Genomic DNA, 17,450 nt, shown 5'->3' on the forward strand with positions numbered 1-17,450 from the left:
GAAAGTCAAGGAAGTCAGTGACCCAGAGGTGAACCTTGGGGCAGTTCCAACTGGACTGGGAATGGGATTCCTCCAAAAGGCCACAGCCATGGCCAGAGACACCGTTCTCATTTCCAGGCAACGAAGTCCCAGGGAATACTCTGTGACTCATCCTCAGCAGCTGTTTCCAGGGCACTGAGCTCTGCAGGCTGAACAGGTGGGGGTCTGTCTTCTTTATCTGACAGAGCTTTTCATAGTCAAGTGCCAGGAGAAATGAAGATTACAGTCATAGCTCTTAAGAAACTCCTAAAGAAACACAGGGTTGGCCTTGGGCAAATTTTGATATCAGGCAATTGGCTTTAAGGCCCTCCAGCTTCATTTTTTGACAACCCTCTCGCCCTATGATGCTCTTGACTATCATACTCCAACTCTCCCCTAACATACATTACCATGTACCTATCGGGAAATACCTGTGAGCATCTAAGAAGGCTGCTCTGACTCTAGCTGGGACTAGTCACTCCCTTTGCTGTGATCTTATTGCAACATACTGTGGCCCAAGTCATATTGCAGTATTGCCTATGATCCATGTATTTGTCTACTTGATAGACTGTAAGATCCCTAAGGGCAGGCACCAAGTGTTACTCATCTTAACCCAGCACATAGGAAGCTAGCTGAATTGTAACTGATTTGCATTGAAGTCTTAGAAGGAAATTATGGAGGAAAATATTAGTTGGAGAGATTAAAATTTAAAGATTCTTTACTAAAACAGATATCCTTTTACTCACATTTTAAAATGAGCAAATTAGATGAGCCAATAATTCACCAAAGAAATGCAAATAAACAAATAAGGAAAAGTTCAGCATTACTAATAAAGAAAATACAAACAAGTTACAAGTTGCTGAGCCGCAAACTGCCAAATATGCCACACACACGCACACACACACCCCTTCTTTTAGGATTTTCAATATAAATTGCCACCAGTGTAAGGTCCTTGTTACTATAACCTCATCAGTTTTTACATATGTGTGCATGTGTGTGTGTGTGTGTGTGTGTGTGTGTGTGTGTGTGTGTATATACACATATATATGTGTGTATATATATATATATATACACACACACACATACACACATGCACACACACACATATATATATCTCCCCTGTTTGAGATCATTTGCCCTTTAATTTGCATTTAAAATCAGTTTCTTTAAATATTTTAGTTACAAGCTCTGAATAGTGAAGACAGAGTAGATACTGCAAGCACCTCAGTATTGGTTCCCAACCCCAGGCCTTGCTTCTTCGTTCAAGGGACAAATGAGCACTCTGCACTAAATTGGGGCCCTAGTGTCAAGTGTCAGCAGCCTCAGGCCTGGATGCAGTTGGATATTCCAATGATTGTGCCCAGACCTAAGGGACAGTACCTGACAGGTGACATCAGCCATTTCCCCACTGTGCACTAACAACTTGTGATTGGTTTCTGCCGTAGGCCAACCTCCCCCAGACCTGTGTTCTGAGGAGGAAGAACCAAGGCCCTGCTCCCTAAGAGCTGTAATGCAGGAAGGAACAGAACTGCCTCTTTAGGCAACGTGCTTACACCAATGAAATTTAAAAGCTCAAGTCAAGCTGAGCCAGTCTACAGGCCTCCCTCACCCCAATCCCTATATATATATATATATATATATATATAGTCAGGCCATCCAAGATGGCTGTTCTCTTGCTCACTGTACATCCCCTGCTCAATCAGTCCCTGCTTCACTCACATGACTACCCAATCCTCTTAATTATAGGGCTTCATTAGACCCTGATAACTGATAAGCCCACCGACGGCAATTCGCCCTATAAATCGTAGCCTCCTTCTCCCCTGGGGTAGCGAAGGCTGCTGTCATGTCTTGCTCACCTTCTGCTGTACACAGTGGAGATGCTGCTCCAGGACCTTGCTTTGGGCTGGTAAGATTCCATGTCCATTAAGCCACTGATGTCTCCGTCACTGTCTCGGGGCTCTTTCTTTGGTCTCGAGGCTGGGCGATCACAAGAAATGCAGGCCTGCGGGGTGTAGTCCAACATATACATATATTTTCTTTTTCCTATTCTCCTAATCCTACCTCTAGAAATCTGACCTTAGGAAAAAGAATCAGATACAGATGAATAATATTATGATATGCTGGCAGTATTGCTTATAATAGTGAAAAAAATGGAAACAGCTTATCCAATTGTATGTAGGAAAGTGGTTGTTAGATCAACCAAGTTCATCCAACAATTGAAAACAAACTTTATAAGGATATTTAATGACATGAATGAAAGCTAATGATAAAGTATTAAGTGGGAGACTGCAGGAAAAAACAATTATTTTAAAAAGAGGAGAGTAGTCAACCGGAAAAATGGTAAACAAAAGTCATGTAAGATAAAGTCTAAGAACTGAATAGCTTATTACTTTGGCAATTTAGGAGGCCAAATTTATCCTCAGCAAAAGCCTTTCTTTGTCTTTATCTTTAAAGAAGGCCAGTTGCTTTTCTGAGTGTCTAACCAGCTCCTGGGCTCTCTGAGAGCTAAAGGTACAGGAAAGCACACGACATTGAAGTCGAATATGGGTTTAAGGTCTCGATTTCACCACACATTACCCTCATAGGTCTCATTACCTTGAAGACATTAATTAAACTTTAATCCTCAGTTTTTTCATCTGTCCAATGAGCATAATACTTGTAAAGAGTCTATCTAGCAGAGTAACTAGCAAATACTGATGATAATCTTTTCCATTTCTTGCATATTAAATATGTTTATAATTACCTGTCCCACTCAGCTTCTAACTGGACATTAACCAGGTGAAATTAATCCTTGACCATAGTTAATGGGACCAGGTTAACTGACCCTAGAGGAGGCCCATCCATAAACTAATCTGATTCAATCAGAACTTCTCACCTGAAACTCTGAATAGTAGAGGAAAGTTCCAGTAACTGGAAGGAAGTGGAGCTGAAGCATCAGAATACAGACTTGAAGCTGATGGCTACAGTCATATAGAGGATAAATAATATTGAAAGCTCATTAAGAGAGGAGTAGCAGACGTGAAAAGGAGTGAGGAGAGTGCTTATACATTCCTGTAACAAATTATCACAGGCTTCTCAGGCATGCCAGCCCAGGGTCAGGCTGGACATGGCTGGGGGCTTCTGCAGAGCTATTCTCCCCTGTGGGCCTAGTGGTCCCTTGAACTGGTGGAACCTCACCCTGGAGTCTGCCTGTCTCTCCCACAAAGCTTCAGCCCCCAGAAAAGCCACAGCCCCTTAGTTTGGCCCATGGATGCTAGCTGGGCTGTCTATACCAACCCAGGCCCTCCAGCCAGGTACCACCCAGCCCTCCCGCTCCAAACAGCCCCTGGCCTTGGTGGCTTCCACCCGTGCCTCTACCCTCTGAGTTTTGCATGTTCCACTAACCCAGGCAGGCAGTGGGTAGAGGCGGGAGCTTCCAGCTGCATCTGTGAGGGCAGAACAGTAACTCCCCCCTGAGGCACCTACCCCCAGTAAAAGCAATTCTAACCTTACAAAAATATTCTCAAGCTCAGTGACTTAAAGCAACACAAACTTATAATTCTGGCGGTCAGAAGGCTGAAATGGGTCTCACTGTGTTTAAATCAAGGTGCTGGCAGAACTGCATTTCTCCCAGAGGCTCTACAGGAAAAGCCAAAAATCCCTCGCCTTTTCTAGCTTCTTCAAGGCCCCTACTTTCCTTGATTTGTAGCCTCCTTCCAACTACATCATCACTCCAACCTCTGCTTCCATCATTACATTTTCTCTCCTACTTCTGCTGTCACATGGCCTCCCCTACTATGTCCTATTATGACCTTCAGACCTCCCTTTTGTAAGGACTCTAATGATTACACTGGACCCATCCAGACAATCTCCCCATCTCAAGCTCTTTAATCACATCTCCAAAGTCCCTTCTGTCTACAACCTAGTTCCCTTAGCCTGCCATATTACCTTGCATGACACCTGGGGAGCATTAGTAGCCTACCATTGTGACCACGCAGCCTCAGACTATTTCCAGCCCTGACTCTGTAAGGTCGCTTATTGTAATCTCATGTGGCAGAAATAATGCCTTTTCCGAGGCACATAGGAAGTCTATGCTCCTCAACCCCTTTGCAGTTAGACTGGGGCCAAGTGAGAGGTTTAGGCTAATGGGATGTGTTCAGAGGGGAGATGAGCCCTTGCTTCTCAACACGTGGTCTGCAGGACAGCAGCAACACCATCACCTTGGAGCTTGTTAGGCTCCACCTGAGGCCTCTGAATCAGAATCCTCATTTCAATGAGATCCCAGGTGATTCTGATGCACATTAAAGTTCAAGAAGCACTGATATAGGCCACTTCCAACCCTGGCACTTAAAAATACAAAATCCAATCCTCTAGCTGTCTCCTCCTCTACTGCAGTGACCTCAGAGGCCAAGAGTTCCAGGTCACAAAGCTACAAAACAGAGGCCACCCAAAGCACAACATAACATAAGCAAAAGATAAACTTCTAAGTTAAGGCACCAAAATTTGGGGGATTGCCTATTGCGGCAACTACTTTTTTTTTTTTTGGCTGTGTTGGGTCTTCATTGCTGCGCACGGGCTTTCTCTAGTTGTGGTGAGCAGGGGCTACTCTTCGTTGCAGTGCGCAGGCTTCTCACTGTGGTGGCTTCTCTTGTTGTGGAGCGTGGGCTCTAGGTGTGCGGGTTTCAGTCGTTGTGGCACATGGGCTCAGTAGTTGCGGCTTGCAGGCTCTAGAGCTCAGGCTCAGTAGTTGTGGCGCGCGGGCTTAGGTGCTCTGAGGCATGCGGGATCTTCCCGGATGAGGGATCAAACCCGTGTCCCCTGCATTGGCAGGCAGATTCTTAGCCACTGCGCCACCAGGGAAGCCCGCAGCAACTACTTTTAATTATCCTGGTTTTCAGTAAGATATTTATTTGAGCTAGCTTCGTTAAATTTGTTTCTTGCAATCAAAACTTTGCCCATGGGCTTCCCTGGTGGCGCAGTGGTTGAGGGTCCGCCTGCCGATGCAGGGGACACGGGTTCGTGCCCCAGTCTGGGAAGATCTCACATGCCACGGAGCGGCTGGCCCCGTGAGCCATGGCCCCTGAGCCTGTGTGTCCAGAGCCTGTGCTCCACAATGGGAGAGGCCACAACAGTGAGAGGCCCGTGTACCAAAAAAAAAAAAACTTTGCCCACAACAGCAGTTCTCAAACAAGTGAGCATTAGAATTACCTGAAGAGCTGCTTAAAACAAACTGCCGGGTCCCACCCCCTAGAGTTTCTGATTTACTAGGTCAAGGGTGAGGCACAATAACTTGCATTTCTAACAAGTTCCCCAATGATGCTGATGTTGCTGGCCCTGAGACGACATTTTGAGAGCCCCTGGCTTACAATTTCACTGTTAGAAGCTTTCCATCACTATATAATTCAATTCTGACAGTACAGACCAGGAGGCTGCAAACTATTGCCCATGGGCCAAATCTGACCCACTGGCAGTTTTCACGAATAAAGTTTATTGGAACTTTGGAACACAGCCATATCTATTTATCATCTGTGGCTGCTTCCTCACTACAAAGGCAGAGTTGAATCACTGCAATAGAGACCATATGGCCTGCTGCTATGTACTGAGTGTGGATTAGCTGAGGGCTAATCCATTAAATTGGTTGGGTGGCACTTGTAATAGTCTCTATACAAATTCACATGTTGATCTAATCACCAAAGTGATGGTATTAGAAGGTGGGGATGAGGGTAGGGCTCTCATGAATGGGATCAGTCCCCTTATAAAAGAGACCCCATAGAGCTCCCTCACTTTCTGCCATATGAGAACACAGCGAGAAGATGGCTGTCTGTGAACCAGAGAGCAGGTTCTCACCAGACACCAAATCTGCTGATGCCTCGGTCTTGGACTTCTGGCCTCCCAAACTGAGAAATTTCTGTTGTTTATAAGCTACTCAGTTTGTCATATTTTAATATAGCAGCCCAAATGGACTGACACCCACAAAACCTAAAATATTGACTGCCTGGCCCTTTACAGAAATGACTGCAGATCTCTGATATAGACTACAGTGGAATTGTTTTCCTTATATTATCCTGAGACTACAGAACATTGATTTACTTGAGTATATTCGTTGATCATTCTCTACTTCTACTATGCCATTTTCACTTTGACAACAACCACAAGAAAATTATTTGAAAACTGGTATTTACTATTACTATGATGTCCCTAGTAAGAGCATTTGTTATCAAGTACAAGTCTCCCCAATGTGGAACTGGAAAGATTCTTGGGAAGCAACAGGATTTTCAAAGTGCTTGTAAAAGTTGGCGAAGTCTGGGTTGTTTTAGTATATCTAGAAGAGTGCTGAGGCAGAAGGGGTGTTGCACAAATGAAAACCAGGCATGTTTCAATGTTATAAACACTCTCTTGATTACCTCACGACCTATCTGCTGGAGTTACAAATCAAAATGGGCCTCTATGTCTTTCATCACTCTAGGGTCAACCTAGTTTATTAAAATTAAACTGCCTGTTATCCTCCAGAATGGTACATAAGCCTATAATATATGCTCTTTCCACCCACTTCAAAAGCCCTATGACCCATTTTTTTAAAAAAAAATCCTTAAATGTGCCAACCCACACACACACAAAAGCACTGTCTTTTTTTTGTAACTATTCTTTCAGGCTTATGCCTTTTAAAATAGTGGTGTCTGCAGAAATGTCACATCAAAAGAAACTGCCAGAGGTAGAAGTACTTAACTGAAACTGCTTTTATTAGTATATTGGAAGAAATCTGCTGGCCTAAGAATGGAAAAAGGACTGATACTGAATAAAAACACCATGGTGCCAAAGGGAGATGGGTTTTTTTTTGCTATTAAAAAAAATCCCACCTCATATTTTAAAATCTAAATAAGAAGATTCTCTACTGACTGTAGCCAGTTTCTTTTTTGTTTTTTTTTAAATAAAACCCTTTCAGAGCCTCCCCAGAATTCTGATCCCTACATGGAACTTAGGGATCAAAATGGAACTTAGGGCGAATGGAACTTAGGGCTAATCCATTAAGTTGGTCAGCTGGCACATATACTAGTCTCTGTGTACAGTCAGTCTCCACTACACAGTTGTCAACTATGTCAATCCCCCTCATACTCCTTTAGAGCTACTCACACCAGAGCCCTTAGTAGGCACTGTGCCCTCACTTTTTTCTGGGGTATGCATAGACTCTTCCCTTTATCTGCAAAACCTTAAGTCCACTGTTTTGATTAATCCTCATTCTACTACCTTATGACTCACCATAGCCTCCTCCCTTACCCACCACCTCAGGAAGAATCCTGACCCTACCTCCCCCAAAGTGTCCCCAACTTTTTAAGAGGTCCACAAAGGGGTGCCTCACATGCCCATAGACCAGGCATCCAGTTTCGTCCTTTACCTAGTGTCCGCCATGTTTTCTCAGACTCTGGCTCCCTGTGTCTAGGGCCCTGAGAGCAGTATCCACTGCAGATGATGCCCGTCGTATGAATGCCAAAGTTCTGGCCAAAGATATTGTTGCTGAAACTGCTAAGCTGGGAAAGAGAGGGATGCTGGCTTCCCTTCTGGGTAGGAAATTGTTCCTCTCCCTCTAACTCTATACCCACACTTTGTCACTTGGGCCCCAAAGAAAACATTTGTCATCTTCCTGGGGCAAGTCCCTAACCAGAACTCACACATCTTTCTCCAACAATATGCAACAGTTCTTCCTCCTCAGGACAGTCTAAATCTAGTCATTTAAAAATATATACCCTCAAGTTCTCATTTTACTGACATGGTATTTTCCTTCCAATTAGTCCCCCAGTCACACATCCACAAAAACGTCCATTTTATAAGAAAGGTTTGGCTTTATGTAACCCCTTCTATGACCCACAGCATTGGGCAGGCATAAAGATGGATTATTAGAAATAAACATCTCTCAGGAATACTCAGAGTCATCCAAACATCTCTTTACTTTCCTTGATCACTTCTGATCCACACTGAATCAGACTCAGAAGAGTATCTGAGAAACTTCTCTCCCTGATCTCCCTCCAGCTTACCTTTTCTACCCTTCTGTTCCTGGCCTGCTGGTTTCCCCACTCTCTCCCAGATCAAGGCCATACATATCCTTTTTTCACGGCTCCTCCATAGTTGTATATTGGGTTTTTCAAATTTTTCACAGCTGAGCATCTATAAGCCAAACATTCCTTTCTTGTCTCTAATAGCATTACATTGATGCATTATGCCAAAAGACCCTTTTCCTACCAGTGCCAGGAAGGAAAACGAGGGAAATGGAAAAAGAAAATCGCTCATGTCATATGTATGTTTGTCTAACTAAAACGTTCTGCACCAAAGATGGATTAAAATCTCCATCTTTGGAGGGGACCTTCAAGATGGCAGAGGCGTAAGAGGTGGAGATCACCTTCCTCCCCACAAATACATCAAAAATACATCTACATGTGGAAAAACTGCTACAGAACACCTACTGAATGCTGGCAGAAGACCTCAGACTTCCCAAAAGGCAAGAAACTCCCCACGTACCTGGGTAGGGTAAAAGAAAAAAGGAAAAACAGAGACAAAAGAATAGGTATGGGAACTGCACCTCTGGGAGGGAGCTGTGAAGGAGGAAAGTTTCCACACACTAGGAAGCCCCTTTACTAGCAGAGACAGGGGGTGGGCGGGGGGGAAGCTTTGGAGCCATGGAAGAGAGAACAGCAACAGGGGTGCAGAGGGCAAAGCGGAGAGATTCCCGCACAGAGGATCTGTGCTGACCAGCACTCACCAGCCTGAGAGGCCTGTCTGCTCACCTGCCGGCCAGGGTGGGTAGGGGCTGAGAGCTGAGGCTCGGGCTTCAGAGGTCAGATCCCAGGGAGAGGACTGGGGTTGGCTGCGTGAACACAGCCTGAAGGGGACTTGTCACCACAACTAGCTGGGAGGGAGTCTGGGAAAAAGTCTGCAATTGCCTAAGAGGCAAGAAACCATTGTTTCCGGGTACAAAAGGAGAGGAGATTCAGAGCACACCCTAAACAAGCTCCAGAGATGGGCACGAGCTGCGGCTATCAGCGCAGACCCGAGAGATGGGCATGAAACGCTAAGGCTGCTGCTGCAGCCACCAAGAAGCCTGTGTGCAAGCACAGGTCACTATTCACACCTCCCCTCCTGGGAGCCTGTGCAGCCAACCACTGCCAGGGTCCCGTGAGCCAGGAACAACTTCCCCGGCAGAACACACGGTGCGCCTCAGGCTGTTGCAACGTCATGCCAGCCTCTGCTGCCGCAAGCTCGCCCTGCATTCCGTACCCCTCCCTCCCACCAGCCTGAGGGACCCAGAGCCCCCTAAACACCTGCTACTTTAACCCCGTCCTGTCTGGGCAGGAACAGATGCCCTCAGGTGACCTACATTCACAGGCAGGGCCAAATCCAAACCTGAACCGCAGGAGCTGTGTGAACAAAGAAGAGAAAGGGAAATTTTTCCCAGCAGCCTCAGGAGCAGCCGATTAAACCTCCACAATCAACTTGATGTACCTGCATCTGTAGAAACCTGAATAGACAATGACCAAACCAAAACTGAGGCAGTGGACTTTGGGAGCAACTGTAAACTTGGGGTTTGCTTTCTGCATCTAATGTGTTTCTGGTTTTATGTTTATCTTACTTTAGCATTTAGAGCTTATTATCATTGGTAGATTTGTTTATTGATTTGGTTGCTCTCTTCCTTGTTTTTTTTTTATATACATATATTTTTTTCTTTCCTTTTTCTCTTTTTGTGAGTGTGTATGTATATGCTTCTTTGTGTGATTTCTTCTGTATAGCTTGGCTTTTACCATCTGTCCTAGGGTTCTGTCTGTCCTATTATTTTTTTTTTATACAGTTTTTAGCACTTGTTATCATTGGTGGATTTGTTGTTTGGTTTGGTTGCTCTCTTCTTTCTTTCTCTTTTCTTTTTTAATTACTTTTTTATTTTTAGTAATTTTTTTAATAACTTTCTTTTATTTTATTTCATTTTATTATTTTTTTCTTTCTTTCTGTTTTCTTCTCCCTTTTCTGCTGAGCCATGTGGCTGACAGGGTCTTGATGCTCCAGCCGGATGTCAGGCCTGTGTCTCTGAGGTGGGAGAGCCAAGCTCAGGATATTGCTCCACCAGAGACTCCCCAGCCCTATGTAATATCAAATAGCGAAAGCTCTCCCAGAGATCTCCATCTTAATGCTAAGGCCCAGCTCCACTCAACAACCGGCAAGCTGCAGTGCTGGACACCCTATGCCAAACAACTAGCAAAACAGGAACACAACCCTATCCATTAGCACAGAGGCTGCCTAAAATTATAATAAGTTCACAGACACACCAAAACACACCACCAGACACGATCGTGCCCACCAGAAAGACGAGATCCAGCCTCATCCACCAGAACACAGGCACCAGGAAGCCTACACAACCCACAGAACCAACCCTACCCACTGGGGGCAGATACCAAAAACAATGGGAACTATGAATCTGCAGCCTGCGAAAAGGAGGCTCCAACACAGTAAGTTAAGTAAAATGAGAAGACAGAGAAACACACAGCAGATGAAGGAGCAAGGTAAAGACCCACCAGACCAAACAAATGAAGGGGATATAGGCAGTCTACCTGAAAAAGAATTCAGAGTAATAGTAAAGATGATTCAAAATCATGGAAATAAAATAGAGAAAATACAAGAAACATTTAAAAAGGACCTAGAAGAAATAAAGAACAAACAAACAATGATGAACAATGCAATAAATGAAATTTAAAATTCTCTACAAGGAACCAATAGCAGAATAACTGAGGCAGAAGAATGGATTAGTGATGTGGAAGATAAAATAGTGGAAATAACTACCACAGAGCAGAATAAAGAAAAAAGAATGGAAAGAATTGAGGACAGTCTAAGATACCTCTGGGACAACATTAAATGAACCAACATTCGAATTATAGGGGTCCCAGAAGAAGAAGAGAAAAAGGGTCTGAGAAAATATTTGAAGAGATTATAGTTTAAAGCTTCCCTAATATGGAAAAGGAAATAGTCAAGTCCAGGAAGCGCAGAGAGTGCCATAAAGGATAAATCTAAGGAGAAACACGCCAAGACACATGATAATCAAACTATCAAAAATTAAATAGAATGAAAAAATTTTAAAAGCAGCAAGGGAAGAGAAGCAAATAACATACAAAGGAATCCCCATAAGGTTAACAGCTGATCTTTCAGCAGAAACTCTGCAAACCAGAAGAGAGTGCCAGGACATATTGAAAGTGATGAAAGGGAAAAACCTACAACCAAGATTACCCAGTAAGGATCTCATTCAGATTCAACAGAGAAACTAAAACCTCTACAGACAAGCAAAAGCTAAGAGAATTCAGCACCACCACACCAGCTTTACAACAAATGCTAAAGGAGCTTCTCTAGGCAGGAAACACAAGAGGAGGATAAGACTTACAATAACAAACACAAAACAATTGAGAAAATGGTAATAGGAACATACATATTGATAACTACCTTAAAGGTAAACGGATTAAACGTTCCACCAAAAGACACAGACTGGCTGAAAAGATACGAAAACAAGACCCATCTATATGCTGTCTACAAGAGACCCACTTCAGACCTAGGGACACATACAGACTGAAAGTGAGGGAATGGAAAAAGATTTTCCATGCAAATGGAAATCAAAAGAAAGCTGGAGTAGCAATTCTCATATCAGACAAAATAGACGTTAAAATAAAGACTATTACAAGAGACAAAGAAGGACACTACATAATGATCCAGGGATCAATCCATGAAGAAGATGTAACAATTATAAATAGTTATGCACCCAAAATAGGAGCACCTCAATACATAAGGCAAAAGATAACAGCCATAAAAGGGGAAATCGACAGTAACACAATCATGGTAGGAGACTTTTACATCTCACTTTCACCAATGGACAGATCATCCAAAATGAAAATGAATAAGGAAACACAAGTTTTAAATGATACATTAAACAAGATGGACTTAACTGATATTTGTAGGACATTCCATTCAAAAACAACAGAATACACTTTCTTCTCAAGTGCTCATGGAACATTCTCCAGGATAGATCATATCTTGGGTCACAAATCAAGCCTTGGTAAATTTAAGAAAATTGAAATCATATCAAGTATCTTTTCTGACCACAATGCTATGAGACTAGATATCAATTACAAGAAAAAAACTGTAAAAATTACGAACACATGGAGGCTAAACAATACGCTACTAAATAATCAAGAGATCACTGAAGAAATCAAAGAGGAAATCAAAAAATACCTAGAAACAAATGACAATGAAAACACGATGACCCAAAACCTACAGGATGCAGCAAAAGCAGTTCTAGGAGGGAAGTTTATACCAATACAATCCTACCTCAAGAAACAAGAAAAATCTCAAATAAACAATCTAACCTTATACATAAAGCAATTAGAAAAAGCAGAACAAAAAAAAAACCCCAAAATTAGCAGAAGAAGAGAAATCATAAAGATCAGATCGGAAATAACTGAAAAAGAAATGAAGAAAACAAGAGCAAAGATCAATAAAACCAAAAGCTGGTTCTTTGAGAAGATAAACAAAATTGATAAACCATTAGCCAGACTCATCAATAAAAAAAGGGAGAAGATGCAAATCAACAGAATTAGAAATGAAAAAGGAAAAGTAACAACTGACACTGAAGAAATACAAAGGACCATGAGCGATTACTACAAGCAACTATATGCCAATAAAATGGACAATCTGGAAGAAATAGACAAATTCTCAGAAAAGCTCAACCTTCCAAGACTGAACCAGAAAGAAATAGAAAATATAAACAGACCAATCACAAGCATTGAAATTGAAACTGTGATTAAAAATCTTCCAACAAACAAAAGCCCAGGACCAGATGACTCACAGGCGAATTCTATCAAACATTTAGAGAAGAGCTAACACCTATCCTTCTCAAACCCTTCCAAAATATAGCAAAGGGAGGAACACTCCCAAACTCATTCTACGAGGCCACCATCACCCTGATACCAAAGCCAGACAAAGATGTCACAAAAAAAGAAAACTACAGGCCAATATCACTGATGAATACAGATGCAAAAATCCTCAACAAAATACTAGCAAAGAGAATCCAGCAGCACATTAAAAGGATCATACACCATGACCAAGTGGGGTTTATACCAGGATGCAAGGATTCTTCAATATATGCAAATAAATCAATGTGATAAACCATATTAACAAATTGAAGGAGGAAAACCATATAATCATCTCAATAGATGCAGAAAAAGCTTTCGAAAATATTCAACCCGCATTTATGATAAAAACATTCAAGAAAGTAGGCATAGAGGGAACTTACCTCAACATAATAAAGGCCATATATGACAAACCCACAGCCAACATCATTCTCAATGGTGAAAAACTGATACCATTTCCACTAAGATCAGGAACACGACAAGGCTGCCCACTCTCACCACTATTATTCAACATAGTTTTGGAAGTTTTAGCCATAGAAATCAGAGAAGAAAAAGAACTAAAAGGAATCCAAATCAGAAAAGAAGAAGTAAAGCTGTCACTGTTTGCAGATGACATGATACTATACATAGAGAATCCTAACGATGCTACCAGAAAACTACTAGAGCTAATCAATGAATTTCGTAAAGAAGCAGGATACAAAATTAATACTCAGAAACCTCTTGCATTCCTATATACTAATGATGAAGAATCTGAAAGAGAAATTAAGGAAGCACTCCTATTCACTATTGCAACAAAAAGAATAAAATACCTAGGAATAAACCTACCTAAGGAGACAAAAGACCAGTATGCAGAAAATTATAAGACACTGATGAACGAAATTAAACATGATACAAACAGATGGAGAAATATACCATGTTCTTGGACAGGAAGAATCAACATTGTGAAAATGACTATACTACCCAAAGCAATCTACAGATGTAATGCAATCCCTGTCAAACTACCAATGGCATTTTTCACAGAACTAGAACAAAGAATTTCACAATTTGTAGGGAAACAAAAAAGACCCTGAATAGCCAAAGCAGTCTTGAGAAAGAAAAATGGAGCTGGAGGAATCAGGCTCCCCGACTTCAGACTATACTACAAAGCTACACTAATCAAGACAGTATTGTACTGGCCCCAAAACAGAAATATAGATCAGTGGAACAGTATAGAAAGCCCAGAGATAAACCTATGCACATATGGTCACCTTATCTTTGTTATAGGAGGCAAGAATACACAATGGAGAAAATACAGCCTCTTCAATAAGTGGTGCTGGGAAAACTAGACAGCTACATGTAAAAGAATGAAATTAGAACACTCCCTAAAACCATATACAAAAATAAACTCAAAATGGATTAAAGACCTAAATGTAAGGTCAGACACTATAAAACTCTTAGAGGAAAACATAGGCAGAACACTCTGTGACATCAATCACAGCAAGATCCTTTTTGACCCAACTCCTAGAGATATGGAAATAAAAACAAATATACACAAATGGGACTTAAAGAAACTTAAAAGCTTTTGCACTGCAAAGGAAAACAAGACGAAAAGACAACCCTCAGAACGGGAGAAAATATTTGCAAACGAAGCAACTGACAAAGGATTAATCTCCAAAATTTACAAGCAGCTCATGCAGCTCAATAACAAAAAAACAAACAACCCAATCCAAAAATGGGCAGAAGAGCTAAATAGACATATCTCCAAGAAGATATACAGATTGCCAACAAACACATGAAAGGATGCTCAACATCACTAATCATTAGAGAAATGCAAATCAAAACTACAACGTGTGATACAAGGTATCACCTCACACAGGTCAGAATGGCCATCATCAAAAAATCTACAAACAATAAATTCTGGAGAGGGTGCGGAGAAAAGGGAATCCTCTTGCACTGTTGGTGGGAATGTAAATTGATACAGCCACTTATGGAGAACAGTATGGAGGTTCCTTAAAGAAACTAAAAACAGAACTACCATAAGCCCCAGCAATCCCATTACTGGGCATCTACCCTGAGAAAACCGTAATTCAAAATAGTCATGTACCACAATGTTCACTGCAGCTCTATTTACAATAGCCAGGAGATGGAAGCAACCTAAGTGTCCATCATTGGATGAATGGATAAAGAAGATGTGGCACATATATACAATGGAATATTACTCAGCCATAATAAAAAACTAAATTGAGTTATTTGTAGTGAGGTGGATGGGCCTAGGGTCTGTCATACAGAGTGAAGGAAGTCAGAAAGAGAAAAACAAATACCGTATGCTAACACATATATATGGAATCTAAGAAAGAAAAAGAAAAGGTCATGAAGAACCTAGGGGTAAGACGGGAAAAAAGACACAGACCTACTAGAGAATGGACTTGAGGATATGGAGAGGGACAAGGGTAAGCTGTGACAAAGTGAGAGAGTGGCATGGACATATATACACTACCAAACATAAAATAGATAGCTAGTGGGAAGCAGCCGCATAGCACAGGGAGATCAGTTCAGTGCTTTGTGACCACCTAGAGGGGTGGGATAGAGGGTGGGAGGGAGACACAAGAGGGAGAAGATATGGGGATGTATGTATACATATAGCTGATTCACTTTGTTATACAGCAGAAACTAACACTGTAAAGTAATTATACTCCAATAAAGATGTTAAAAAAAAAATCTCCATCTTAGAAGACGATAACCTGTAGTTTTAAAATGGCAACTTCTGCAGTTTTGAGGTTTTCAATATCTTATGGCCAAGACTCAATCTCAGGTTCATCTCATGGTACCAGAGGCATCCCCTGACCTCTACGGACTCTATAAAGGTAGTTATCCTAAGCATTTAACCTAAGAATGGGAACTCTGCCCTGAGATAATGACTTTGACCACATGTATTAGTGAGAGTCATTCAGCTTGAAGTAATGGAGACCCAAAACAATAGTGGCCTAAACAAGATAGAGATTGTTTTCCCTTTCCTGTAAAATTTTGAAGTTCAGTAATCTAGGGCTAGACTACTGTGAAAAGTCCTCAGCAACTCATGTGCTTCTAGGTCACTGTACCACCGACTATAGAGTGTAGCCCTTGCCCTCGTAGTCCAAAATGACACACCCACCTTACAAGGGGCAGGATGGAGGAAGGATAGGACAAGAAGGAAGAAAAAGGGGCAAAAGCTGCTTGCCACCTGTCCCCTGAAGTTCCTAAAACTGCCAAAAAACATTCTACTTACGTATCTTTTTGTTCAAAACGTGGCCATTCTTGGCTGAAAGGGAGGTAGGGGCATTTTACTCTTTGTTCTAGGCAGACATATACCCACCTACAAAGTCTATTCGTGTGGGAGAATAGAAAGAGAATGGATATCAGGGGACAAATAGAAGTCTCTGTCATATTGTGCTCCTGAAATCACTCTCTTTCTCTGTGCTAAAAATAAACCCTGGAGTCACCTAAAATAGAATGCTTTAAATTCCCTGCTTTTTATAAAAAGCTGAGCTACAAGTCAAAATTCTGCCACTCAGTGTAACCACTGGCAAGTCACTCAGTGGTTTAATTCTTTGCCTTATTGTAATAGGGATGTCTGTCCTGCCACCTTAAAAGATTGTTCTGAGGATTGATTGGGAATAAACTGAGATAATAAAGGTGAAAGTAATTTTTTAAATGTGATATAAATAACTCTTGAGGCAAAGTAGAATTCAAGCAATAAATTATCTTTTGTCTTCTTTAAACATATATGTCTCTCTTTCAAAGCATCTCCATTCCCCTTTTAGGTTTCTTAGTGAAATGTGGCAGATAGATGTCAAGAGAGCAAAGGGTCAGAAACAAAGGCGTGTGGTCTGATATCGATTCAGATAGGGTCATTTGTATATTGAGAAAGAAAAGGAAATTCTCTAGAATTTGCCAATATTTATGAAGACTCACACCATCAACCTGGTTTCTCAACCTTCTACCTATATTTAATTGTTATTATTAGATATGGGATTAGATCTTCATACCAGAAGTTATTATCCCTCAGACAAATTTTAGGTTCTAGCAATCTGTTTTGCAAAGGAAGCTACCCTAGCCATTTCGAACAAGTAGAGCAGCTATAAAATCAGCTGGTGTTTTTTAACAATTTTCTGGAGGGTTTAGTTTTGCTGCCATTATTGATGTTTCTGTTGTTGTTTGTTGAAAAGCAGTGGAGAGATGGAATGTCTAGAAAGCACCTAAGCATTCTAAACTGCTTCAAGGAAGGAAACAAATCCGGGCAAAGGAGTCTTGTTAAAGATAACTTGCATAGATGCTGTGGTTTTGCCCTGCTCTGCAGGAGGAACAGAGAGAGCACAGAGTGGGGGGATTGAAAGTTTTGGAAAAGCAAAGGACAATTCTGAAAATCATATTAGAGCAGATTTCTGGCTTCAGTTGTATGTTTTTATCCTCTTCCTGTGGTTTGGCAACATACAAAGTCAAGCAGGCTGTCATGCCCTCTAGGTAACCTGGTAAAGACTTAAGTCAGAATAGGCTGGGTTATGGTAC

The 17,450-nt window shown here is 41.7% G+C and overlaps 1 long non-coding RNA gene across 1 annotated transcript in view; it reads right to left on the reverse strand.

Annotated features, from left to right (window-relative positions):
* Nucleotides 1–1,729: 1,729 nt before the first annotated feature.
* LOC117313429 (uncharacterized) overlaps nt 1,730–17,450 on the reverse strand; it is a 100,247-nt gene continuing 84,526 nt past the window's right edge. The window contains exon 4 of the long non-coding RNA XR_004527938.2: nt 1,730–2,020. This is a non-coding gene — a long non-coding RNA (uncharacterized lncRNA). The remainder of the gene's footprint in view (nt 2,021–17,450) is intronic.

This window comes from Tursiops truncatus, chromosome 8 (genome assembly GCF_011762595.2).
Source record: "Tursiops truncatus isolate mTurTru1 chromosome 8, mTurTru1.mat.Y, whole genome shotgun sequence".
Lineage (NCBI taxonomy): Eukaryota > Metazoa > Chordata > Mammalia > Artiodactyla > Delphinidae > Tursiops > Tursiops truncatus.